The sequence below is a fragment of the Pezoporus flaviventris genome, unplaced genomic scaffold (assembly GCF_033815535.1).
Source record: "Pezoporus flaviventris isolate CSIRO_AGI_PZ_B2104156 unplaced genomic scaffold, CSIRO_AGI_Pfla_v1 ptg000002l, whole genome shotgun sequence".
Taxonomy (NCBI): Eukaryota; Metazoa; Chordata; class Aves; order Psittaciformes; family Psittacidae; genus Pezoporus; species Pezoporus flaviventris.
The window spans coordinates 32,320,091-32,347,451 of record NW_026892550.1 but is presented as its reverse complement, the minus strand read 5'-3'; the positions used below and the strand labels follow the sequence as shown (position 1 = coordinate 32,347,451).

General features: G+C 37.7%; 1 protein-coding gene across 1 annotated transcript in view; it reads left to right on the top strand.

Annotated features, from left to right (window-relative positions):
• Positions 1 to 27,361, top strand: part of TENM3 (teneurin transmembrane protein 3) — a 1,360,315-nt gene that overhangs the window by 1,010,745 nt on the left and 322,209 nt on the right. The window lies entirely within an intron of this gene.

Sequence of the window (27,361 nt, the reverse complement as noted above, 5' to 3'; positions counted from 1 at the left end):
AGGCCTGCCTTATGCTTTACTGTGGACGTTTTTCTACACGTCTCCTAAAATATAGGAAGGTGTGTATTTGTTCACTTCTTGCGTGACAAGACCTTTGCTCTCTCGAATCACTCTCACAAGGGTCACTTCTTGGCCATCTGCTCTTTCCTATATACCATGTCTAAACTATACTGCTAACTGACAGTTATGTGCTTGTGATTCTCAGCTGTACGTATTTCTTGACACCTCTAATGACTCTTCTCTGTTCTTTTTTGCCTGCTTGTGCTGGCTTTCCCTCTAAATACTTCACATGGATGTGTTTCTCCTGGGGACACATCAACTGTTCTGCTAGTACAGTTGCTATTTAGATTTTCTGTGAATAACCTCGGTATCATGTTTGATCCTGAACTTCTCAACTGATACCTTTACACTACCTGCAAATCTTATTTGCTGTATATAACACTGGCTTTTTTTTTTTTTTTTTTTTAGTACCTTGTGTTCTGAACTTCCTCTCTTGACAGTTTGATTTCTTTCTATTCCTTCTTTGTCTCGGTATTTGCTGTGTGTGAAAGAAGCATTCGTTCTTTTTCTAAGTGTCCTATAAGTCATCTGGCTTCCAATTAATTTCAGGGATGAAACCATTCTCTTTTACTCAAAATCTAAAAACGTCATCTCATATTTTGCTTTCAGTGTTTTCCTTTTGGTGGAGCACAGATCTTAGTTAGACGAGTCAAGCATATTTTAATAGGAGCTTGTCTCATATATTGCTTCAAGGTAATTTTTAGTCTCTTTTCTTTCAGCTACTATATCATATAACTTGGGTGTATAATTTTCTTAAAACTTAATTTTTAAAGTTGTTTGGGGTTGTTTTAATATGTTAGGTTTCAAAGTGTAAGTATATTTACTGTGATTCATACATGCTACTGCATACAGTCCTTCAGATTTTGAAGAATAACAAAACCCAAAGTCCCTCAAATGTCATGGCTCTTTAGGATATTCCTGCATGTCCAATGCTGAGGTCCTTGGCTTGTTGTCTGGTTTAGGAAGTCTCTCAGATAAAAAAAATGATTAAAATGATTAAAAATAAAGTGTTTATTACCGCTTCTACATTCCTCTATATAAAGATTCAAGATGCTTGGATCCACTTTGGGCAGGATGCAAATGTCCTTTATCACTCTATTGCATATAAGCACTTCTGAAGCTGTAGAGGTTGTGCTCGAGCAGCCTTGTTAGAATTGCACATGTGCTGCTCACTGGGCAGCCTAGGAGGGCTGCTCTGATGGTTAGTATGGTGACTACTCACAGTTAAGTCTGCAGCTGATTGTTTTGACTTTAAATCAGTGTTTATGCCACCTGTTTTCACCCCAAAGTTTCTGTTCTTACAATGATCTCTGAATTACTGTTACAGATTATTTTCCAGACCCAAGACAAAGAGTGAACAACTTGTAATCTGTTTTGATTTGTTCCAGTGCCAAAGGAAAATAGTTGAGACTTAGTCTACAACCTCCTCATGACTGCTTTTTGTGCTGATTTGATCTCTTTCTGTGTATTCTATAATTTAAAATTCTTTCCCAGCTTAGATTGGGTGTGGACAGTTATCATGTTGGGTATGAAATTCATGGGTATGTAACTGGGGTGGCAGTTCATGAACATTTCAGCTAACAGTGTGAAAGGCAGTTTAGCAGGTCTTTGTTTCTGATACTGGAGACAGTCACAAGATGCACTGTGTTGTTCAAAACTACGTATAGTGTAGGCTAATTTACAGTGCGTGTGGCTTGGATGTTGAAACCTGCGGAAAGCTTCAGGGAAATCTGGGAACTGCCAGACAGAATGTCAATCCAGAACGTCGATTATAGCAGCAGGGGTGATTCAATATGTCTGGTTTGTATTGCAGTTGGGGCTTTTATGTTCAAACAGCACTGGGCACTGGAGCTTTATGATACTTCTACTGCTGTCTACATGCATATCTGATGGTCTGCTTGCAGAGCAATCTGCTGCTGGTCGTGACTGAGAGCATGAGCAGGGATGAGGCAGTACACTTACCTCCCATGAAGCATGATATTGAGACTTTGGGTGTGGACTTGATGTTTCTAGTTTACTGTCAGTTCCAGAGCCATTTTAGAAATACAGTTTGGGAGAAAATTCAGTTTCAGACATGATGCATCTCACTTCAGGATTTAACGATGCACAGAGCCAATTTCACTTATGTCTAAGTCAGCCCCATTTCATGAAGGGCAACAGATATACTTCAGACATTAGCAGTAGGGTGCTTTTCCATGGGAAATGCAAAATTTCCAGCACTCTGATCTGTTTTTCCTGGAAGGCGAGCGGGTGCATACATAAGGCTGTAAGGAAAGTGCTTAATTCTCACTGTCCATGTGCCTGTGTATATGCATGGGAGCTCACTGATAGTTTTTAAATGTCTGTTTCTGATGGGAACAATTAGTCCTTCACTAAGTAAAAATATGTCCAGAAAGGTGCTTTTCTCTGCTGTCGAGAATATCCTTAGTCCATTGTCACTGTCCTGCACTGTCTAGTTGAGAGAGTAGTGTGTCAGTGATACAGTTGCAGGTTTGGGGGAGGAAGATGTGTCTGTTTTTTTTTTTTCATTCCTTTTTTCTCTCTGTCCCTTTGACTTTATTCCTTATTCACTTGCTTCCATTTCTCATGCTGAAATGATGATCAAGACCCTTGTCTACCAGTATTTCATGAAACAACTGAAAAGCCTACATGCAGGGCAGAGGCGGGCTGACATAGGTGCTGCCTAGCCACAACCTGCAGGCATGATGAAGCAAACCCAAGACAGTTTTTTTTCTTTTTCCTCCTCATTCTTCATTCTTGCTCTTTCCCTGTGATAGTTGCTCTTGACAGTCAAGCTGGCACATCATATAGATCAAGGTCACCCTCTCTTACTGTGGGACTTAGATGTAGTGCTGGCTGCCCAGCTTCCCTGGCTGCTTGTGTTCTTATCCATTGCCTGGTCTTTTCCTGTGAACATAGTCTTTCTACTTCTGGTTTGTTGGTGGTGGGGCTGCAAGTACCAAGCTTTGCTGGTTGCCATCACTTTGTCATCAATAGTGCAAGTCTTCTCAGCTCTACAGTAGCCACTGTTGTCCTTCACTTTCTACTACATGGACAAGAGATTTTCCTACAGCTAGCAGCTGTGTGTGTTTCATATGTTTCCATCTACTGGGATGATGCTATTGTAAATAGTTTCACTGCAGAAATGTCCAGCATCTGTGCTCTGAACAGTGCTTGGGTTTTGGTAGCTGTTACTTGGAGTGCTCTCAGCTAAAGACACGTTAATGTCTTTTCACATTCACAAAGCTAAAAGTGCCAAGTGGCTGTGACATATTGAGGGATCCTGAAGGACTGGGATCTACACCTGGGCACAGGTAAGAGAGAGGGATAAGCCTGCTCCAGCATAGGCAAGACAACAGTACTACAAGAGGATGCTCAGAGAATCTTAGTGTTCTTGATGCTTTCTTGAGACCAAGGTCAACAACTATCAAACACTCCATGTTGATATGGAGAAGATGTTTTTTAAAATCTACTATTTTTATGGAAACAATAAAGCTTTAATAAAGGAAAAGTGACCTGGATGATAATTTTTGTCACAATTATGCTATTAATCATCGTCAGCTTTTCTTTGCGCTCCATTGCCACCATAGTTGGTGTTAGTCTTCATGCAAGACTCATAGACTCTGAAGCAAGCTTCATACAAAACATAAATGTAGCAAATATTTGTAGTGATGTGAACTTATTTATTAATAAAGAACAACAAAATGCTTGTATTAAATTAATGGAGGAACCTGTAAGCTTGGGAAATCTTATGTACATTGTCATTCACCTGGCTTGTCCATGCATGCTTTGCCTATAAGGCTGCTGTAATGTAAGTACTTTGTTAGATTGTTCATGCAAAATAGAAAACTCCAAAGAAGTGTTGCTTCAGATGTATGTTTTACTGAATATTGATGAAATAAACTAGAAATAACATTTTTCACTCTGGTTAAATTCTACTTGGCTCCCCAAATGTAAGAATTATTCTTTTCAAGGGGACCAAACATATATGTATTTCTCTTAAATCATAGTCTTGTGGTTTGTCCGTTTCCATCACATTTCAGCTTGAAACCTATTTGGGGAGGGATAATAAGATACACCATGACTTTACTTACTTTTGTCGTGGTTTAAACCCAGTCAGGCAATTTGTTCACTCACACACACACCCCCCCCCCCCCTTCTTTCCCTCCCCCTACTCCCGGAGGGACAGAGAGGAGAATCGAAAAGAATGCAACTCCCACGGGTTGAGATAAGAACAGTTTAGTAACTAAGGTATAACACAAATCACTACTGCTACCACCAATAATAACAATGACAAAGGAAATAACAAGGGAAGAGAATACAACACCTCAGCACCAGCTGACCGATAACTCGCCCCCCAAGCCCGACCAAGCACCGACCGATACCTCCTCCAACCCTGCAGTCTCCCAGCCCTTCCGGGTAACTCCCAGTTACATCCTCGGCATGACGTGCTGTGGTATGGAATACCTCTTTGGTCAGTTTGGGTCAGGTGTCCTGTCTCTGCTTCCTCCTGGCTTCCCCTCCTCCCTGGCAGAGCATGAGGCTCACAAAGTCCTTGGCCAAACCAAAACATCGCTATCAGTTCTGTTCCCAGGCCGAAAGTCAAAACACTGCACTGCACCAGCTACCAAGAAGGAGAAAAATGACTGCTACTGCTGAACCCAGGACAACTTTGTACTAAATTTCACTTTTAAGCTTATAGATTTAGTCTTAAAAGCTCTCTCCAAAGTTCAAGATGCACTTTGCAGAGTATTGTTAAACAGATTAAATCCAAACACAAATAGGTTTTGTTGAATTGTGGGTTTGATTTTTTTTGTATGTGAAATTTCTCCATTAGTAGTAAAAATAATACAATATTGGAAAAAATATTTGTAGCTAGAGTAGGTGGGGAGGCAGAAGGTACCTGGTCAAGTTAATCTTGCTGCAAACATTTCTCAACAGTGTTTTCTACCTTAGAATTAATACAGTGAATTCATCAAAATATCTTAACTAGAGCTGTGGGGATGATTGTCTCTTTAAAGCTAGGCATTGATAAGAATCCAGCACTTAGAAATTGTTGTTTTTTGTTTTTTTTTTTAAATCTTGCACTATTTTCAAAATTAAGATTGATTTGATCTTCCAGCACGTGACCTTTACAAATCACAACACTATCACTTGATCCTTTTTCTGAAGAAAAACTACTTAGATCACACAGAGGTACCATCTATTATCTTGCAATCACTACATTCCTTGTAAAATCCTCTACTTTCCATAAGTTGCTGTAAAGGAAAATGTGTAATATGGAAGTGATATCTTTTAGGACAATTGTTGTGAACAGACAATTTGATAAATATACAATATTTGAAACAAAATGCTATTAGATTCGAGAAGTCAGATATTACAAAAGTTATAAACAATAGATTTTATTTTGGAAGTATGAAGATGGAAATATTTTTTCAGTGGCTATGATAGTTATTTTTATTTTGTATGTCTCAACAAGCAGTATACAACTGTAAACCAGCAGCATTGCATGTAAGATAAATATGCTTTTCAAGCTAAATGAAATACTTTCTGCATGTGAAAATTCTTCACTTACCTATAAGTTTTCAACATTTTTCCAGATATTTCCCAAGTCTTATTTTTCTGACTTTATCCAGAAAAATGTGTGTTTTAACTGTTACTAATAGTGCTATTATATTTTAATGTGTTCTTTCTTGTATATACACTGATTCAGGTCTACATTCAGTCTTTTTCAAGTACATGTGATGGCATTTTTTTTTTAAAAAAAGAAAATCCCAGATAACCTACTGTTTGTTCACGTGTTTTCCTCATAAGGATGGCTTCAAGATACCAGTATCAACAAATGTTGATGGATTGTCATGCAGGGTTATGCAACAGTAGCTGCATTAATGCTAAATCTTAATGAAAGAGTAGTTGTAACTACTGGTAATATTTTTGTTTTCATAAAGTTCTTCAATCAAAAATTAATTTAAAAATACATGTTATTAATATATGTGCTTTGGAAATAAACCAAAACCACCCCCAAACCCAAGTATGTTTCCCCCTTTGTAACACCATTTTCACCAGAAGGGAGTAGCCTCACCTTGAGAGATTTTTCTTTTTCTTGCCTGCCATTTTTTTTCTATTTAATGGGGGATAGGGAGTGTGAGAACTGACAAAGCCGTGTGCTTTGAGCCCTTGGAGAAAATGCCATATTAAAACCAGCCCTCTCAGTCTGCAAGACATACTTCTGCTGGACAGACAGGTCCAAGTGTGCTCTGTGGTTCCTCATGTGCTTTGTATCTTTTTTTATTTCCCGGTGGTTGCTTGATGACACTCCCTGCCCTATATAAATTAGTGTGCAGGTGTAGTGGGGGTGTAAAAGAAGAGAGTGAAACAATCTCACCTCCACCAAAAGAGGCCCTGCTATTAGCTGTGCCATTTGTTTAACTCCTCACACCTGCTCTGGTATTCAGCACAATGAGATGCTTTTGGTCACTGACCCAGTACAAAACCTATGTCTTTGAGTTGAGGAGCTTCTACATAGGGGACAGAAGGAAAGGTTTCTGTAGGCTTCCCTGAGAAATAAAGCACAATTACAATAAAATATAATAAATTATATAAAAAAAAAATTATGTGATCTACTTGCAGTAAGGTTAAAATTGTGAACTGGACATTTTTCAATTGTTTTTTCCAGCCACCTTCTTGTTACTTACAGATCTGCATAGGACAGAACCCTATTCTGTTACAGGTGTGAACTTCTGTAATTCCTCTTCTGGAAACCAGTGTGGGGGGGGGGGTTCCTTTACATGCTACCTCTGTGAACTCATGAAAGAATGAACCCAGCAAAATCAGCTGATTTTCTAGCTTATCCTGATGTACAGCTACTAGGTTGAGCACTGCAAATATATGGATTGGGTAGAAGGGGAGTGGACACCATTTTTGGCAGTAATTTCTTAGTAGTTTGAATTAAGAAATGCTGCAGCTTTGTACTGCTGGGATAATATAAAATAAAGGCATAAGAACAACCATACTGGTCTGGCCAAATATTCAGCTAGTTTGGTCTCCTGTTCGCTTCTGTACATATATGTGAAAAGGTATGAAGAAATCCTTATTTCTTGAGTTGTAAGAGGCAATGAATAGTCATATTTTCAGTCTTTGTTAGTTTTGTTGCCTTGCTATTAATCTCTCTGGTTTTAGCACAAATCTGTGGGTCCTTTCTCCACATAACAAACGTTTATTTCTACCCTGTTTTGCTATCATCTGCCTGTCAGTTTGTCTCTGGGAGCATTTTCCCTGTTACACTCTAGTAACCTGCCTTTTGGGAACCTATCTTGCAAGGATCCTTATCAAATGTCTTCTTCAGCATGTTCATTTTACTTCTGAAAAAAAAACCAACCAACAAACCAAACCCAAAACCAAAATACCCAATTCTTTTAGAAATTTGAAAGAGAGAATTTTTATAGACTTTTGAATATTTTCCACTAGATTAATGGAGCATTATATATATATCTTGTATGTGTGTCTATAGATAGACAAACCATGCCTTTAATGTGTCTTGGCAACAATGGTTATTCTCTAAAAATTTGAATTTGATTATTGCAATTCAAGGCTAAGACCTGCACCTCAGTTTGGAGGGGTTAAAGACAATATCTATAAAACTAGGGATGAAAACAATCCTGTGTCCTCTTAGAATTATCATCTTGCTGTGTGTAGGGAAAAAGTAAATTTTTTTTTTCTTAAGGTAATATTTAAATCTTAGAAGATCTTTCAACACAAACTTTTTAAGATATTTGCTGTTTTGCTGATCACAACATTTCGAATGAAGGCAATAGGTTTTGTATTCTTTGTTACCTATAATACTCAGGGCCATGTAGATGCTCTTGTTTGCAATTCTGTTCTCAACAAGCTGGTAGAAAACCTTTAAGGTCACATTTTCCCCCCACAGTGACACACAGTAGCTACCCTGGTGTTACTCTTTTCAAAGTATGATCAAAATGGGATCATTCTGATCATTTGACTTGCAGGGAAAGTTTGGAGATCGCTAATGAGAAGGCCTCCATCCTTGTAAACTGAGCGAGCTTTACATAGGAAGTAGTGAGCAATACTGAAAGACACCTTCTTAACGAGTCCATTGGGTGCTGTGTAGTGTATGCCTGAAATCCTCCTCCTTGCCTGAGTTGAATTCAATGGCTAGTGGTGAAACCTGAGGGGTACATGGAGTGGAAAGAACAGTAGGAAGAGACGATGCTTGTAGCCCCTTTGCTCTGAGCTTGACGTTAGGGATTTTGAGTTGTAGCAAACCTTGACTTGCTATGGAGGATGGGAGAGAAACCTTGACTTTTTCTGGCAACTGCCCCTGGCTCCTGCTGGGAGAAAAATCAGTGAAGAAAATGTTTAAATTGGTAAAGATTCCAAGACTGGGAGAGACAAGCTTATTTTGTCATAGAGGTAATTTTTTATATATCTAAATAGTTTACATTTCCCAAGACAGTGCTTCAAGCTGTAGTTTACATGTTCTATCTTTTACTGAAGGTTGTGATTTGTGATTGTTTTCTCTGTTTGAAACACGGGTTTCAAAGCATTGTGCACCAGCGGAGCTTCACTGACAAGTATTTTTTATGCTAAATAAGCTTGCTATTATGTGTTCTTTATGTAGTTGTTTGTAATATAGCTTCTACAAAAGAGAAAAGTCATCATAAATCTTAATCTATGTTGTCCATTAGGTTTGCTTTGTTGTTGTGGAAAAGTGTATTTGTGAAACTCTTGAGAGGCACCATGTGAACCTGAATAGCTAAATATGAAGATTAGGGGCTTTGTATTAGGTAAGATGGACATTTTCATCCAATTCTGTTCAAGACTTTTTTTATTTTTATAGAACGAACAGCTACATGTGGATTGTAAATGATTATGGGAGGCAATTAAATAGCCTTGAAAGAAACAGCTATGGTAATTATATTTTCTATACAGTATGTCACAAACAATTATTTTTTTCATACTCATCATGAATTCTGAGATCCTGACTAATCACTCCAACGTGAATCATCAAAGCTTATTTAAAACTGGAATACCGGAGTGTAAATCATTCAACAAGCAAGGCAAATTTTTCACAGCAATAGCTTAACTCATGTACATAAGTGTGTAACCTTGAAAATTGTACGTGTAATTTTGTTCCAGACACTAGACTCCTTGCTGTAGTAAGATTAAGCATTTATGTATTAGGAGGTTTAGCAGCATGTGGCTGTGTATGCATTCTGAAAATCCATTTGTTACCATTTTTTATTTAATGCCTGTTTTCCTCTGAGCCTGGGCCATAGTGTCCTCTTCCTGCCTCCTCCCCCGGCAGTAAAAATTAATGAACAGTGTATTTACTGCTACTAGTAAGCTTTAATGATCTTAGTAAAAAGAGACAAGCAATTAATTAGTTGAAATTCTTCCAGTTCTCAGCGTTTAAACAATTCGAAGCGTGAACGTGTTAGGAGGAGACAATGGGAAATCTGATAAATAACAACTTAAATATAAACATTTTTTGTAAGAGTTCATGTTGACAATGCATTCGCAGAACTTACAAACTGTAAAACAATTAACGATTCAAATCTTATGTGTAGGTGTTTTCCATCATCCATCAGTGTTTTCAAGTTACTTCAAAACTTAAACTGAGATGCTTCACTTGGTTTGACGTGTTACCAATTTGTGCGTATTTCCTAGACGTTTCTTTGAAAAATGCAACAATTTAAATGTAAAAAACCCTAAAAGATATAACAAAAGTGGTAGTCTTGCATTAATATTTCTATTGTATGTACTGGCTGTGTTTTTACAACAAATTACAATTTTTTTTTCCTAGTATGATCTGCTTTATGATGGGTGTAACATAATAAGTAATTTGCACACAACATTCATTTTACCAGTTTGTTTGCAGCTGGAGATAAAAGTTTTGCTATGCATTCTTGTTTGCCTTCCTTTTTAATAGGGTTTGCCATGAAGATTACTGGAGCTAAGCAAGTCCAGCAAAAAAACCCATGAGCACTGGTCATCAGTGTTTATTGCAGCAACTTAGAAGGACAGGTCCCTGAGCTGGACAATAAAACCTGCTGGTAGAAATTAATTCAGGTTCATTGATTGAATGAAATGCCTCTTCTCCTCTGCTGCTCAGTTTCCTTCCACCCTTCAGCAGAAGTAGGAGAATCCCAGACTTTGACTTTTTTCCCAACAAGGAAAATCACCAAAGATTGTACAGAGGACAGTGGTGGTGTTAGTTGTTACTGGCCTGAGACAGAACACTGGGATAACCTTAGTTAAGTCTTGGTCTAAATGGGAGCTGCTGTGCCTATTGAACTATTGAACATTGTTTGTATTGAGCTTACCTTATTCTTTTTTGTCTCTTGTTTACAAATGACTAGCTGCAGTAAATTGCAAAACTTACAATATGAACTTCTAGATACACCTCCTGGCTGTCTTGTTGTGTCATGGTCTTTTGTCCTGAAGAGGCAAGATGGCTTCTAACACTTCAGTGTTTATGTAGGATGAGGTGAGATGAAATTGCATCAAGTTATGCCAGAGGAGGTTTAGAATACATATTAGAAAAATTTCTTCACCAAAAGGGTTATCAAGCACTGGAACAGGCTGCCCAGGAAGATGTTGAGTCACCATTCCTGGAGGTATTTTAAGGAGATGTACATGTGAAGTTTAGTGGTGGACTTGGCAGTGCTAAGTTAACAGTTGGACTCAGTGATCTTAGAGGTCTTCTCTTTCCGAAATTATTCCATCGGTTAGTAGGAGAATAGCCTAAAAATGGTTGTAACATTTGGAATCTATAGAGTGAGTGTATGTAAATTCTACCACAAAAAGCAGATGCTTGAGTTGCTCCCTTTGTCGGACACCTAAGAATATTTTGTTACCCTAGAGTTGTGCAAGGGAGCCTATGTATTTATTGGAATCTTTTAGTACCTGACATAACCTAGACCTATACCTGGTATTAATATAATTTTTTCTTTTTGAGTTGCAGAGGTGGTCATACAAAATGATCAAGAACTCTGAATGCACTGTGACTGTCTGGATTACTTAGTTTTACACAGGAGGTTTGTAATGGGAGATTTCAAATGTGCAGCATTTGAGAGATGAAGAGTTTATAACCATTCTTGACTCTTTGTGCAGCGTGCTTCAGACAGTCTGTATGGAATTGAGATGTTTAGGGAGCTTTTGTATTAGAAACAGAGACTTTGTCCTGTTCTCAGAATGATAAATATCTATTTGTGGTATTTTGTCTCAAGAAAGTATTAAACCAAAATTTATAGCAGATGAGTAAGTGCACACTGGTTTTTGTTTTGTGAGGGTTTGTTTTGTTTGTTTTGAGGGTTTGTTTGGGGTTTTTGTGGGTTTGGGGTGAGAAGGGGTTGTTATTGGTGCTGGTTTTATGGTGATTTTGTTGTGGATGTTAGTTTTTTGAATTTATTTTTTGTGAAATTGCTAGGTTTTAGCCATGTTTGGGGAGGTGGTTCTGAGTGAAGGATGCTTGGAAGAAAGGTTATCCTCCTCAGGACAGAGTGCTCTTGTTCTTTCTGCTGAAGTCTGAGGGAAGAGTTCATTGATCTCAATAATAAAGACATTGAAAAGTCCTTCAGCAAAACCAGGGAGACCGAATTTGACGTTTTGTGATATATCTGAAGTTATTTGGTGAGAAAGGAGGAAATGGGGAAAAAAGATGTCAGGTAACAAACCACAACCTGCTAGACCTAATTTAAGCAGTGGAGATTTAGGAAAGGGGGTGGTTTGTTCCTTGCAGAGAGGGGTTGGCTTTTTGACTTTCACTTGAGAGGGAAAGCACTGTAATCTTTCATTCTCCCTTAGGTAGGTATCTTCCTTGACCATCAAGCTGATTTCAGCCAGAGGAAGAAAAGAATGGGTAAAAATACTTAGGTGCTATGCTCTGCCTTATTAACTGGCAGGATTTTTGAGTATCAAGGAATATTCCAGGTTTCTTCATGGTTAGACACAAACTTGTGATTCAGTGAAGCAGGCTTCAGCTGGGGGAGGTATGTGTGTTAGAGTTCAGTAGAATTACAAGTTAAGATTTTAACCATTCATCTTGGGAAAATTAAGCATTCACAGATCCTTTGCATATGTATTTAAAACAATCTTTCTTGGCCAGAAAAAAAATGGGCTATAATTTAAGTGAAGGGAGGAGAAGATTTAAGTTAACAGTCGTTAATCCCTTAAATACTATATTGCATAAGTCTGTCTTGCTCTGCATATTGTATGTGTATATATTGACAGCCTTCCAGTGTGCTTCTTAATCACAAGATTAAAGAGGAGAGAAAGTGGCAGTGAATTTACAGCCTTTTCAAAAAGGCCTGAAGGGGAGTATTCTCAAATGTTAGTCTTTGGAAAACAGGTGTTTATACTGCTCATATTATTTTTAATAAATGCTTTTCAAGTACCACTGTTTCTGTGCATCAGTACCAGTTTGCCTGGTTACAATATGTATGCTGGCATCTGTCTATTTTATAATTAAACATAGGCCTACTGTACATCAGGTATCTGAAATAGCTACAGCAAATGTGAGTGCTGATACTGTGTGTATAACTGCTGAAACTTGTCATTCCTTTGTGCTCCTATTATTTTTGTACTCTAAGCTAAACAGACTAACTGCTGCTAAGAAGCTGTCAGGGGATGCATGTCAAACACTCAAGTGTATCATGTGATCAGACCAGCGCTGGGATGGAGAAGTCAGTGGCTGGAAGAGAGGTGGGGAAGTGACCTTTTTCTCTCAACGTTGTCTTTACATGGAAAGGAACAGATGAGTTTCTGAATTATTCACAGTACTGAAGGCTTATAATTGTTAGCAACCGTGGCAGCAGCAGAGTGTAGAGGCAGGGGTTGGGTTTTTGTTAAAATGTCTGATTCTCAAGCTCTTCAGAAGAGTCATTTCACAAAACTGTCTCTGGGAATTTGGGTATTTAAGGTCTGTGAGAGCAAGGGAAGCTTCTTGCAAAGGATCGAGTAACAGAATATTTTCTTCTCACTTTTGTAAGGATCTCTACTGAAATAAAGGTTAATCATAGGTTCATGCAGTAATGGAACAAAAAAGCGCCACGAAAAGGCTTTGCTGTTTCAAGAAGTACTCTCTGTGAGTTGATTACAGTGTTAGTAATAAAGCAGATCTTTTAACGCATAATAAAATTATTAAATATATAACTTACCTATGCAACTAAACATATAAAACCAATTCCTGTAGCAGTAAAATTACTTGAAACAAAGATAGGCAATAAGATAATTTTGATTATAACCAATACTCTGTAGTTTAAGTCCCAGGACACACATGGTGGAAGGTAAGGCTTTTCTTGATGTCAGGTAGAGTTTGGTTTACTTAAAATATGGGCTGTTTATAGTTTCCTTGAAATAGTTGGCTTTTAATTGATAGCATTGAAATTTTTTTTTGTTTCAGTAGGTCAAATGTAATACTATATTATCTAAAGTTTCTTCTCCCTTTTTTCATTCTGAAAGCTATTGATGCTTATTATGAATTTGGAAAGTGAGCACTTGGATGCAGTGTGTAATAATCGTGACATGATTTAGCATGCATGTCATTAATGTCCTGTGACAAATGCTCGTCAGTCAGATGATGTTGATCAAATGAAAGCTTGTATGGCAGCATCAGTTATTGTCATTACTCTCTGACAAGTACTCTCTGACATTTCTCTCTATGTGGTTCTGAGAAGAAAGGTTTTACATATGGACAGAGTAAGGAAAAAACAGTGGAAAGTGGCAGGAGAGCTAATGATCTACAGTTATCAGGAACCCAATCTGGTTTTAAAATCTTCCAAAGCTTTTGCAGTTATTCATTTGCTTTTAGAAGTTCTTCACTGTTGATGGGAAGATGTGCTTTATTAATACACTCTGAATCTTAAGATAAAAGGCACATGCTATACATAAAGAACTAAGAATATTTTTGTAGTCCAGTTAATGTTTTAACAGTCTAATAGACCGTGGTAATTAGAAAAGCCTCCTTAATAATACATCTGAAATTGTTAAACAAAACTTCCAAGTGCCTGCTGTTTTTGGTGTGACACTTGCCCTTCCAGTTTTCCTCTGGGTTGCAAGGATTGAAACAAAATGGCGTGCATGTGTGTGTGTTGGGGGGGTGTTTTCATGAAGTCACCAGCATTCTCTGCCCTTCATCACAGGGAGCATGGTGTTCATGGTGGGTCTGGCTTCCTTCTTGATCTTCGTCTGCATGAGCGTGGTTTTATATGTTTTGTTGTAGCCTGCTTTATTCTCATCAATTGCCAGCTCAGGTTTTGAAGGCTGCCCCAAAGCCTTCCACCAGCCTCAGCTGACATAAAGGCCTTTTCTATGTTACTCAGTGACTGCCGCAGGGTGTTGGACTTTCCCAGGGGTATTTTCCAGGGATAGGCTAGGCACTAATTGCTCCACCACCTGGCAACTGTTAAAACCACAGCTCAGGCCAAGACAGCCCCAGAGACCCTGCATGGCCAGGTCAACACAAAGGCTCTGGCCTTTTTCACTAGCATCGGCAGGAATCACATTTATTGGGCTATTTCATATATAGAAATACAATTAGATTAAAGCCTTCTGAAATCATGAGCATCTGACTCACATTTCCTGTTTGAGGGAGCTGTGTCGGTCAGCACTACCCAGTGCACTCAAAACAGGCTGACTGAAGTAATAGGTGAAGGTCAAACTTCTTCTTTAAAACTGGCTAAAAAGGTCATTTTGGTTTTGTTGTATTTTGTTGTGTAGCTTTTGGGGGGGATTTATTTTTTTTTTCTTTTTTATAATAAAACCAAAGTAGATGCAAGCAGTAAAATAACGTTTTATTGCCTATTTTCCCCAAACCCTATCAAAATCCTCCTTGTTGCTCTCCTGGCTTCATGACTCTCCTTGGCACACAGCAAGGCCCAGTCTTATCAGGAGAGGGGTGGGGTAACCTGGTGTATGGTCAGGCCTCTTTGGTTGTGGAGGGCTGGAGCACAGGCTTTCACCTCTTGGATGAGTCTTTGAACGAAGGCATCTGCAAAGGGGAGAGGAGCGAAGAAATCACTGGTACAGTTGCTATTGCCCTTCATTTTGCCTAAAAAAAAAAGGGGGGGGAGGGGGGAAGGAAAGAACATGGACTCCCTCAAAAGTATATTTTTTATTTTTATTTTTATTTTGTTGTTGTTGCTTGAAAACCCAGATTCTACAATTTTATCACCGCGGTTCTGGCAAATGGTGCTTTGTGAATCTGTATTATGTCTCATTTGATGAAGCCAACCCGCTTCATGATTTTATGGATAAGGCATTCAGAGACTGAGACTGACGGATTGCTTTCTAAGGAAATTGTATTGTGTCCTGTCACAAGCGTGGCGCATGCTGCACTGGTATGCTTAAGCTTTCAGGACTGACATCCTAGTGAGATAAGATACTACTTCATTAGTTCCTTATGTTGTAGCTGTTACTGAGTAACTGTGACACAATCTCTAATTTAACAATTCTTCAGGACAGTCAGTGTCCTTTAAATCAGAGCCATGGACTGGCTGGTAGTGTTTTCATTGTTGTGGCCATGTTGTCTTAAAAGGTGACTAAATAAGAGGTGGAAGATGCAGTCTCACAGCAGTGTTTTTGACTTGCTGATAGATGGTACTTCTTTCTGAGGCAGCAGCTCCTGATAAACATAGCATCTGTGCTAAAAGGTATGAATTTCTCCTTCAGGGAGACAGGAACATAACCCTGTGGGGGATAACAGGTAAGGCAATATAGAGCAATACATAACAATTTTTCACTATTTCTAATGATGCTGGTTTTCTTTTCATAATAAATTTCATTTTAATGGAAGAAATGGATAAAAGGAATTTGGAAGCAAGAGAAGATGGGGGAGATTCTTGTTTTGTTGGTTTGAGTTTTTGGGGGGATTGGGTTTCTAGGGTTTTTTTTCAGGGGAAAGAGCAGACAGACTATATTAAAACTGAACTTACATAGTATAAGAACATTTCTGCCTTGTTTCTCTCTCCAGTACTCCCTGATTATCTTGGTTTGGTCTCTTTTACCATGAGGAACTCAATATTGTGAAGAGACAAATTATCAGTATTGCAGTGTTTTGCAATATACAATTACGGTAGGGGTAAGGGAATCAGATTAGTGACCTAAATTTCCCAAACTGGTTTGTCTTAGATTAGCTTCATAGTGGCTTTTGTTACTTTAGTTTCAAAAGAAGATGATTTCTCATAATACTTTCCCTACATAATGTCCTTCATAGGTGTATTTTTTATATATTTATATATATATAGCATTGATTTTATATGTATATGTATTTATATGCACGCATGCACATTTCATTATCATTGTAATGTCCAGTTAATTTTTTTAAGCATTAGGGGAACAAGGTCTGCGCCAGTTAAGATCTTATGGTTATGTGCCTAGTCAGGCGACAGAGCTATAAAATATCTCCTCACCTTTCCAATCTCTTTTACCTGCTTTGCTCTTGTCTCCATTACTATGTTTCAAACTCAGTGCAAGTCTGTCATTCTCTATTAAAGCTGTGCTTGGTGTTTATGGGCTTGTTTGGTTTTTGTTTTCTTTTAAATTTTGTTTGTGTTACTTGCTTTCTGTGTATGAGAATTCTTTGATTAATAATACCATAATTCAGTTATATGGAGATCCTAACTGATGTAAAGGAATATTAGGGTATCCTTTATCTGTCCTGTTCCCCTGTGTGAAAGATAAACTTCCCAATAGCAGCACATATGCTATATTAAATCTTTTTCTTTGACACCTGCTTCTTGGAAACCCCAATTAATTTACACAAATTGTATCACTAATCCTGCCCAACAGCTCCATGCAGCACAAGGCAATCTGTGCATGAATTGAAGATGTGGAGTAGCTTGTTCATTCATTGTTCCCAGCTGAATGAGACCTCCTCAGAAGATGAGTACGCCCATAGATGATAGTGGAGCTGTATGAACCCCTTCCTTCACCCTGCTGGGTGTGCTCATCCTTTCACCTGGGTGTGTTAAGAGCCTATGATATTCATCAGACTGGCTCCAGTCTCAGGGTTTATCTACATCAGTGGTTTTAAAAGTACACTCTTCTGTCAGCATCGCTGCTGCATCTGCACAATAAATTTTGCTAGCTTAAGCCATGGCTTCTAGGAAATTCAGCTACGTTGGCAAAACTTTTCAGTACAGAGTGGATCTCTCAGTGCTTATGTGTTTTTAAGTGTGTTCCTCAGCTGTGTGAATACAGAGACGAGATTTTGATGCCACCAAGTTCATGCTACGGGTGCTGGGTGTGTTTTCCTTTTTCTGCTACCTGCATTGCTTCATCCCTGGCCCACCTTTCAGGAGTGGGAGAGAATGATCAGTATTTTCCTAGAAGTTTAAATGCTTCTGAATGCAGCTAATGCAGTTGAAGGAACTTCTTGGATTTCCTATTTATGCTATACAGTCCTTCAATTTAGGAGAGACATGAGGCCCTCAACTCCACTGTGTAGATCAAGAAACCTTCTGGATCTTGCCTTCTCATGCATCTCATGCCCTCTTTCTGTTACAACAAAAAATACTTCAAGTATCAAGACAATTCAGGAAACAGTTGATGCTTGGAAGGGCCTATACTTGAATGATGTTTCTGTCCTTAACTACAGAGTAAGAAAATTGAATATTTTTTTTATTGCGCGTAAGGCCATGCAAATAACAATTTAGAGATACATTCTGTTTTATATTAAAACAGAATTGGAAATATTTGAAACAGGATGGAAATTAAACTACCTGCTCATCCATCCAGATGGATGTCTGAGGCATCTTGACTGTCACTGTAGGAAAGGTTCTTTTCCTTATCTGCTTGCGCTTTCCTTGTCATGTAAATGAGCCAAAGCCTGCAGTGTTTCTGGCTTTCAGTCTTGCACCTGTACAATTAGGTATAGGTTAGTTCCAGTATAACTGAACTGTGGGGCTTCTCTACAAAACTGTGTTAGATCAAAAAGGATTTCATTGATAATTGTTAAAAAATTTCATTATTTTGTTATAGTTAATTGTCCATGTGTTTTGAGTCTGACTTTCCATTTATTTTAAGAGACTTTTTTAAAGGACAGAAATTGCCCACACTTTAAAGGTCACCTTCAGAGCTGTTGCTGAAGTGAATTGATACTTTTTTTAGAAGGATTTTTAATCAATGATTGTGCTGAGAAATTCTGACTATTATCTCTAAGCAACTTCCTTCCCCTCCAAAGACATAATATGGTGCTTCTCAACACTTACTGTAGGAGCTTATGCTTCTTTTGCGAAATTGGGAACTTCAGATGATGAAGATTTCACTGGTGAAGACGGGTTTCTCCAAGAGATGTGACTGCAGGGGTCCAGGTGCTATCATAGGGCCATGCCAGCAGCAGCTCTGCTGCATGCCCGTGGTTGAAATTTGGTGATGTGTGGAAGCACAGGTGGCTACCTATAGGTAACACAACCCAGCAGAAGAGGAGGTCAGCAGGAGGTAGTTCTTTGTCCTACTTTCTGAGCTTCCTGAAGGAGGCTTTGCATTACTAAAGGTTAATTGTTTGTTCTTTAAGTACTATTAATAGAGAGGATCTTGTTTTGTAGTCAGGGAGGGCCATGCCAGAGTAGGCTGTGTGGAACAGTTTCAGAAAGAAACATGGTCCTTTGAACAAAAGTGCTAAGTACTGTGGGAAATCTTGTCTCTCCAATAGTAATCCAAAGAACTTGTTTTTAAAATGCATTATTCTTTTGTTTGTCCTAATCAAAGTCTTAGTTCTGTTGAAATTGGAGAGAAAACCTGGGAGGTAAGAGTGGAATGGAGTGATTACAGGACAAAAAGTTTTTGTATGACCTTTAAGGTAAGGCTAAAAATCTGATGCTATTAAAGGGATGGTTTGAAAGAGAGTTAGAACAGGGATTACAGAAAGGAAGTGATCCAGCAGGGCAAACAACCTCCAGCCTTTACTGTCTGCTGATATTGGATAGTGCTGAAGAAGAGACAATTAGATGATGTGACAAGACGACACAGCTTGTGCAGAGAGGGAAGCAGGAACCTGGGAAGTATAGAGGAAACCATGACTGCTGATATAGTCTGAATAAATGGGATAGTTAAATATAGTCACAGGGATTGCTGCTGTAAACTTAAGTTAAAGGGTGCTTTACTTCATTTTATGTAGGAATTTCCACACTACTGTGTTAGGAGTGGTAAATAAATTTTGTGACAGTATGAGTATACAGTACTCCTCATGTTTTTGTGGGGATTTTTCATCATGTTTGGGACTCTTTTGTATGTCGGTGGTTTTGATTTGTTGGTGTTTTGAGAAAGTAAATGAGAGGGGGGCAAGGGTATAAGTTCGAGCAACACTGAGCTCTTGAGCACAAAAAAAAACACATGGCAGCAGGGTGCCTTGTACGTCTTACTAGTCACTCTCTATTGAGGTGAGTCACTAAATAATTCTTCAGGTTTCCAGACTGCAGCAGTATCCTAATGTGCCTGGGACTGAAAAATCTGGTTACCTGTCAGATCATTGTGAAAAGAAAAACCTTATTGTGAATGTCTTCTATTTGGAATTTCAGCTTTTACTATGAGAAGCTGTTCATGGAAATGAAGGCTAATGGTGTATATCAGTATCTCATATCATGCAAACACAGCAATAGCTTGCGTACCTACCCTTTGCTATTCATTCTTCCCTCTCCCATGTGTCCTCAATGACATCCTCACTGCAGTTTCTTCAGGTCCTCCTTTCATTTCCAGGCACCTTCACAATGATTTTTTCAGTTCAGCCTTGTGACTGTATGCCCATCTCTTGCATGTCACATGTAATATACTTCATTTCCTTTATAGTGACTTGAGAGATGTTTTATTTTTGAAACCTCACTACTGTCAAATTGTTTGAAATTAACTCAGAGTTGTTGAAGGGGGAGTTGAATGATCGACAGCCTGTTCAGATGGTAAAGCTGGTATACTGATAGCTTTGTTCTCCAAACAGAAACACAGAAACCATTGTGCTGTGCTCTCTGCCTGGGGACTCGGGGGCTGTTGCTCCTTTGCTGATGGCTTGCTGCATGTTGCTCCTGTGTCAGGTTCTCCATCCCACTTCTTTTACTTTTAAAATTCCTTAGACTGCTGTGGCTTTGTTCCAGAAGAAAAGTGAACTATGTGGAAGAGCTCTAAGCAGGTGCAAAAGTAAACATGGGAGATAACATTCAAGAAGGAATTATCCTCAGGACACCATTGAGATAGGTTAAGTAAGAACATGGTGTGGAGAATCATGTGTAAAAGATGGGTAGTGAAGGAGATTAATTGGCATGAATGCATAAAGGATGAATTTCAAGTTTTCAGGAGTGGAGGAAAATATTTAGGTGTGTTTAATTGCTGCTAAATAATGAATTACCCAGTGCTAACACTCTGAATTTATTCCTTGGCTCTGAAGTAAATAAGGCACAAAGTTTCTCCCTTCTGAAGTTTTGTTTTCTTCTGATTGTTTTTTCCTCTTAATCTCTTCTCTCTTTCTAGATTGTTGTGTCACTTCTCTTCCCTAGTGTTGCCATACTGAGTGCTAATGATTCTGTCTCTCTTAACTTTCTGTCCTGAGCTCATTTTGATGTCAATTTTTTCTTCATTTCTGCTCTCCTAACTTCCATTGGCCCTCCATGTTTGTATCATGTATTCTCATCATTTTTCTTTATACAGCAGTACAGCACATTATTTCACTCTTTGGTGTTCGTGTTCTCTTTCTCACTTAGCTCTCTCAGTCCTTCAAGATAAAACACATCTTACTCAATTCCCCCAAGTCAGAGGCAGACACTTCTCTCAAGATCGGAGCTCGTGACAGTTCCTTTAAGCCATTCCTCCCGAGGAGGAACAGTTCTCAGTGTAACCCTGTACTGAGTTCCTCAGAAGAGGCTGCTGTTGTTGACAGAGCAATGAGCTAGCATCTTAGCCCTCTTCCTTGCAAGTTACGTTTTTGGCAGGGCCTGCTTGGCAACTCAATAGCCAGCACGTAGACTGTTCTGCATATCCAACTTACAGCTATTTTCAAGTTTCTCTTCTGAAGGCTTGCAGCCTTGCTGTATGAAGGGTTTCAAGCAGCAAAAATAACTGTAGCTTCATCTCAAATGCTGGTGTACGGTCTCTGTACCCTCACAGGAAAATGTCATGTAAAGAAGTGCTCCCTCCAGTCATACTATTACAGAGGGTACATCTTCTCTTTCTGCCCATATGAGGGAAGGCATGAGGTGTTCTTCCCAGCCCTGCCCCTAGGGTTTCAATTTTAATAGCAGCAAAATTATTATACAAACATCAACCTCTATAACTAACCAAGGCCCTGCAAAACTCATTTATCTTGCTCATTTTCCTGACTCTTATTGCAAGACACTTCTATAATGAACATACACTATGTTTCTTAGTTGTTTATTCTGTCTCTAACAAAGTTGAGATTTTTTGGATAGACAATGTAATTTTCTAACTTAGTAACATTACATCCTGTAGTGATGGTAGATACGAGTGTTTCCTTCTCCTGACTGATGCAGAAAAATGCTTGAAGAATACACAATATTTTTTTTATTGGTATTCTTTCTCTCCTCCCCCCCCCCCTTCGTTTTCATTTGTAATCCTAAAATTTAGGGTTAGTTAGTGACATAAGGAGGCATTTTTTTCTTTAAATTTTAATTTGTGAACTGACTGATAGACCATCTCTTTCCCACTCCCCCTTAAGAATGCTGACTTCAAATGCATCCTCTCTAGTTTCTGTGCCGGAAGATAGACTTTTAATATTAGGAAGTGAGTTTCTAGATATGATGACCTGAAATGTCCATGTATTAAGAGTCATCAGTTTGACTAATGGCACACCATAGCTACAGATCATCCTAAGCACCTCTTCAAAGTGTCATTTTTCCACCTCAGTTGATTTCTGACATATCTCACTTTATCAACCACTGAAGTGGAAATTTCATCATTCTTTTATGCCTTTTCAGTTTTCCTTAGTATTTGTTTGTAATAGGTTTTATGGGTGATTAGTTGTGTGAATTGTGAGTATTTTTTTGTGGACAGGAGATTTTCTTAATTTCTGTATATTGCATTTAGGCTTTTTAATCTATCTGTTACATGTACCAGTTGATTTGCTCTGTTTTGCTGTAAAGAGTCATGCAAGTACTATGCCTAGTGAAAATTGTAACTAATGTAATCTTTATATTATGTAATATTTATATTAGTAAACTATTACAGATTAAAAGGAAATTATTAAATTGAAATAATGGCACTTGTAGTAATGTATCTATTCAACACCAGTACTTAAGATGTTATTTCCAACAGCTATTGAAATGCTGAGAATAGGCATCAAACATCATCTTGACTCATAGTCCCTAAAACCCTCTGCTCTTATTTCAGACAGAAGTACAAGCCTGCTTCTTCTCCCCAGATTCTTACGATTCTTTTACTGTGTTAATGTTGTAGTGTTCCATGAAAGGAAACTTGTTCCCAGTCTAAGTAAGCATTCAGGCTACACCTGTATTAAGGGATTGGTGTGAAAGGATCAATGATTCTTACTTTGTAATAATGGTAATTAATAATAGAAATATTAGTAATTCAGTAATACCATTGCAGGCTTTTGAATGCAGCTGGGAATACAATTTAGGCATTCCTAAGAGTTACATTTACATTTAGGTGTTGTGAGGCAAGTTTGTGGTATGTAATATGCAAGTTCTTTCCCTGGCTCAGTTTTGCAGCTCAAAGCGGGGAAAGAAGGGCTCTGCTCTGAGCAGCATGCTCCTTTTCTTACTGTTCCTTCTCCTTTTGAGAATGTGTAGGAGAGGTCTTGTTTGGCTTTCTTTTATAATAACATTTTGTATTATTACAATTCATCTGTAACAAAGGAATCTACAGGGTTTATTCTCTCATTTTTGAAACCTTTTTTTGAATACTGTGTATACTAAAGTGATTCCTGGTCTTCTCAGAACTAATTCAGTTTTAGCTTTGTGTGTTTTGAGGTGTCTAAAATGAATATACATATTGAAAAGACATATAATATACTCTATAGCAGATCCGTAAATCAACCCAAACAGTGGCATAATCCCTTCTATACAATTATCTCTTCATTTTAGTAACAAACATCTTTTAGTTCTTAAGTTTTTACTATGTAGCTTTTTAGATATCAAAGGGCATAAAATATTGGGGTATATTTAGACTTCTTAATCCATTAGTTTGGTGTTCACTGAACCAGGTTTAATGCTGAAAGAAGGTTCTCAGAGTGAGACCGGGATGGAGCACTGTGTAGGTTTAGGCAGGACTGCCATCCTGTTGCTCAGCTTGTAATGACCCTTTGGGGAACTCAGAATTGAAGCCACTGAATTAAAAGCAATAATTTTCCATAACAGTTTAAAAGGCCTGCAGGCATGTTAAAGTTGTAGCTGGGTGGTTTAGATAACACTCTGTAGCATGACCCTGAAGCCTCATTTACATCTTGGCAATTAAAATATATACTACATTTTATGTCTGTTGTACTTTTCCTATATTGCAGCGTAGGGCTTTAGTGTTCAGCCTCTTTTATTGTAAAGGAAGAAAAAGAAAAGCTAAGTAACTTTGTTTTTTTCCTCTTTGCTACAGTGACTTTATATTATGTTGCAATAGGTGATTACGAGGAACTACTGTAAGGCTGTCCTGGGGAATTTTAAATACAGTGTAACACGTTGAACCCCTGCATCACTCAGCTTTGTGTGTGTCTGAGACTTCGTCATTCAAGCTCCCCTAAGTAGCTTTGACACTTGTTTGTGAAAGTACCTTGTGCTCTATTTTGGTGTTTACACTTGGGGTCTCCACAACACTTAGAGTAGAAAAAAGAACTTTAGTAATCTTCTTGTTTTAATTATTATTTGCACATGCCTTATCTGACTTGGTAATTAAATATTGTGCTAATGATGTCCCTGGGCACCTAGGGGAATGAATACTGGTCCCAGTGACCTGGTCATGTACAAGAAATGCTTTTCTGGTTCTCTTGCTTCCCTTCGAAATTCAGTTAAGAGTAATATGTAAGTGCCGGTTTAAAAATCGGCATCTCCTCTTTACTGATTTGAACTGCTCTTAAAATTTGAAGAATTTTACTGAGAAAGCACAATCTGAGGCTGCAATCCACTAAGTTATGTACACAAATGGGCATGACTGTGTAAGAGCTGACCTGTCAGTCTAGTGGTCAGCAAACACTTCTCATGTGTAATCTAGACAGTAGTCTGTGTAACGTTGAGCAGATCACTGAAAAAAATCACAGGATATCCCAGTGTTTAGTGACGAAGATGAGCATCCTCAGTCTTTATACTTCAGAAAGCATTAGACAGAAATCTGAAGTAGTAGCACATATAAAATATTTTCCAATTTTCTTCAGTATATGTAGGTCATTTCACGTTAGTATTGTAATACAATATGTAACAGTATTTAGGACCTTTTGTGGGTGAGTTAGTAGCTCAATAGCTTTGTAAATATTGCTGTAAAATTCCTTCATTTAATTGGAGCAAAACTATTCAATGGACCATAAATGTTGACATATGGGCAAAAATTGCTTGCAGATGAAGGCAAGAGTTTTTGTAACATTTTACAAAATAAATTTAAGCTGGTTTGAAATTGTTATCCGATTTATCCAATTAGTTGCTGTGTTTTCTTGAGTTTGTATCTATTACCAGTATTCTGTCTGAGCTTCTTCTAAGGCATATTAAAAGAAACCTAGTCACTGCATTTAGGTAATTCCCCAAAGATGTAGCTTTTGTGTTATAGGAAATGGAGGACAACAAATATGTTCAAATTGTGTAACAGTGGTTCATTTAAATATGAAAATTTGAATGGGAGAACTCATTAATATTTTAACTATAGTGATCTTGATAAGAAAGGAGCTGGGCAGATGCAGTAAATGAAATATCTGGGGTTTTGTTCTTAAAATATTTTTCTCAATAATAGAAAAGATTTCTCTGAAGTTGGGGTGAGGGGTGTTTTGGTTTGGGGCTGGTGTTTTCTTTTAAAGGGGGTAAGGGGAATAAAATTCATGATGGGACAGGTTAAGTCCTGCATATTTCTGAGACTGTAAAACATCCCACCTCAGTAAAAAAACTTACAGTTCAGATCTTGTAAAGCCATCGGCAAGTCTTTTGTTTGACTTCTCATTCCTGGCTTACTACTAAATGTTAGCAGTGATACCTATTTCTGTGTTCTCCGAATATGTTTGTGTTCTGATCATGCTATAGAACGCTTATTTGTAGACAGATCTTCAAGACAGCTTTTCTTCTGTCTCCTTCTTTCAGATATGTGTATTTGCTGATGATATAATTTGAGGTATGAGCCTGAGGATGTGACGTGTTTCCTAAAATTTGCTGAGGAAACACTTAGATGCCAATAAATACTATTGATTTTTATAGTTAAGGGTTACTGACAGTAAACAGATGTTTTATATAATGCCAGATTCAAAAAGATTAGGTTCTTAAGTCTTACAAGTTTTTTTTCTTTGCCAGAAATGCCCACAAAAAAAAAAAAAAAAGGTCTACTAGTCTTCACTGTTGTGGCAGTCTAATCCCCGTTAGTGTTTCTGTAATGTGATGGTATTAAATAATGTGTACTCTTTTAACCTTTTCATTCTTCCCCTGGCAAGGTTTTTGGTTTTGTAATATAAAGAAGCTTGGATACTTGGGAAAAAAAAAAAAAAATCACCTTTGAATAGCATATGTCAGTTTTTCCCATGGCGTGAGTTAGTGATACTAGGAATTAGTGCCTCTTCAAAGTCTTGAAGCAATTAGTTAAAAAGGGAGATATGCTTCCACGTGAAATCTTTGTACTGCAAAAGAATACCTGTGTGTCTGTGAATAATTATTTTTAAACTCTCAATTCAGTTTAATGTTAATAAAGCACAGAGTTTCTAAAATGCCTAGAAAATTGTTGTTATATGGAAAGAACATTGCTTTCATTAGTGAAATATTTTAAAATCTGAATGTTTCATGGCAACTGAAAAGATTTGCTACATGGCCATGCGGACATCTATCTAAATAGTCATACATATAATGAATTATTCTAAAACTTTGGTTTTCCTGGTCATGTACAAATATTTCAATTTCCTTTTAACCACTTAACATTTGAAAAATATAATAAATATAGCAGAAGTTTGCTTAAATGGAAGGCTTTTTCTTTTTGTCTAAATTGAGATTCACAGAGGTCAAGAAATGGAAGATCTTTTCTGAGAATTTCAGAACAGAATAAAAGGCTGGCTGCCATTCACGAACTTGAATTACAGTTCTGTAGTAAATGAAATATTCTAAAAATCTTTTCAGGAGTGAAAACTAATTAGTTTGTTTGATATTAAATGTTTAAAATGAAATAGGTGATAAGTTGTAAAGTGATGTTGGTTTTGCTGAACAGAGTGCAAATGGAGTTGGCCATTCCTTTGTGATATGTGCTGTAAACTGTCATTTTAATTCTTCAGCACAAAGGACTTGACTGATAGCACTTTGTAAAATAATCAGTTGTGGTATTTAAGTATTTTAAATAGAGTGGAGCAGGGTTCTCCTGGAGACCATAACATAAGGGTTTTAAATGAGAAATGCCAAGGCCTCAGTTAACAGGTGCAGTTGCAAAGTCGTGTTCTTCATTTTTGATGTTTTGTCAGCTATTGATAGATACAAATTGTATTTTGTGTTTAATTTTTTGCTTATTTTTTTTTTTAAGAAAAGAACAGAAGCAGAATTTTCAAACTGTTTCTCGCTCTGAGATGTAGATATTGTGGTGAACTGTGCAGGACCCAAGAAATGAAACTGGAAAACCTTATTTTGAAAACTTAAGTGGAATGAACTGTAAAGCAAAATAAACAGTAACAGAAATAAGATTTTTACTGTAATTTTCCTTTAGAACTTAAGGGAAGCAAAAACTATTTCTGACTGTCATTTACAAATCAGTTGCTTGCTTTCTAGCTCAAGCTATGTAGAATATAGTGCCTTGGAGAAGTCTTCCTGCATATCACCTGTAATGTTTCTGTAGCTTGCTGTGAAATTGTGTATATTTTCTAAACAAGAACAATTTTCTGAGAATAGAAATGATAATAAAATGTTGTAGAAGTCTGTATATAAGAACAGACATTAAAACCAGAGGTTTATGACAAACAGAAGTCAAACTTCTGCATCCTTCTCAGAATAAGACTGTCTACCTACAGATAGACTTTAGGCAAGTAACATGTTCTTAAAGCTGAAAAGCTACCTGCCCCCCCCACCAGTTCTCAATCTGCCTTTGATATTGTAATCTGTTATATAAAAATGAATATTATTGTGGTGCCATTCACAAAAATTTCTTTGCTAATTTTTTTGATCAGGGTAGCTCA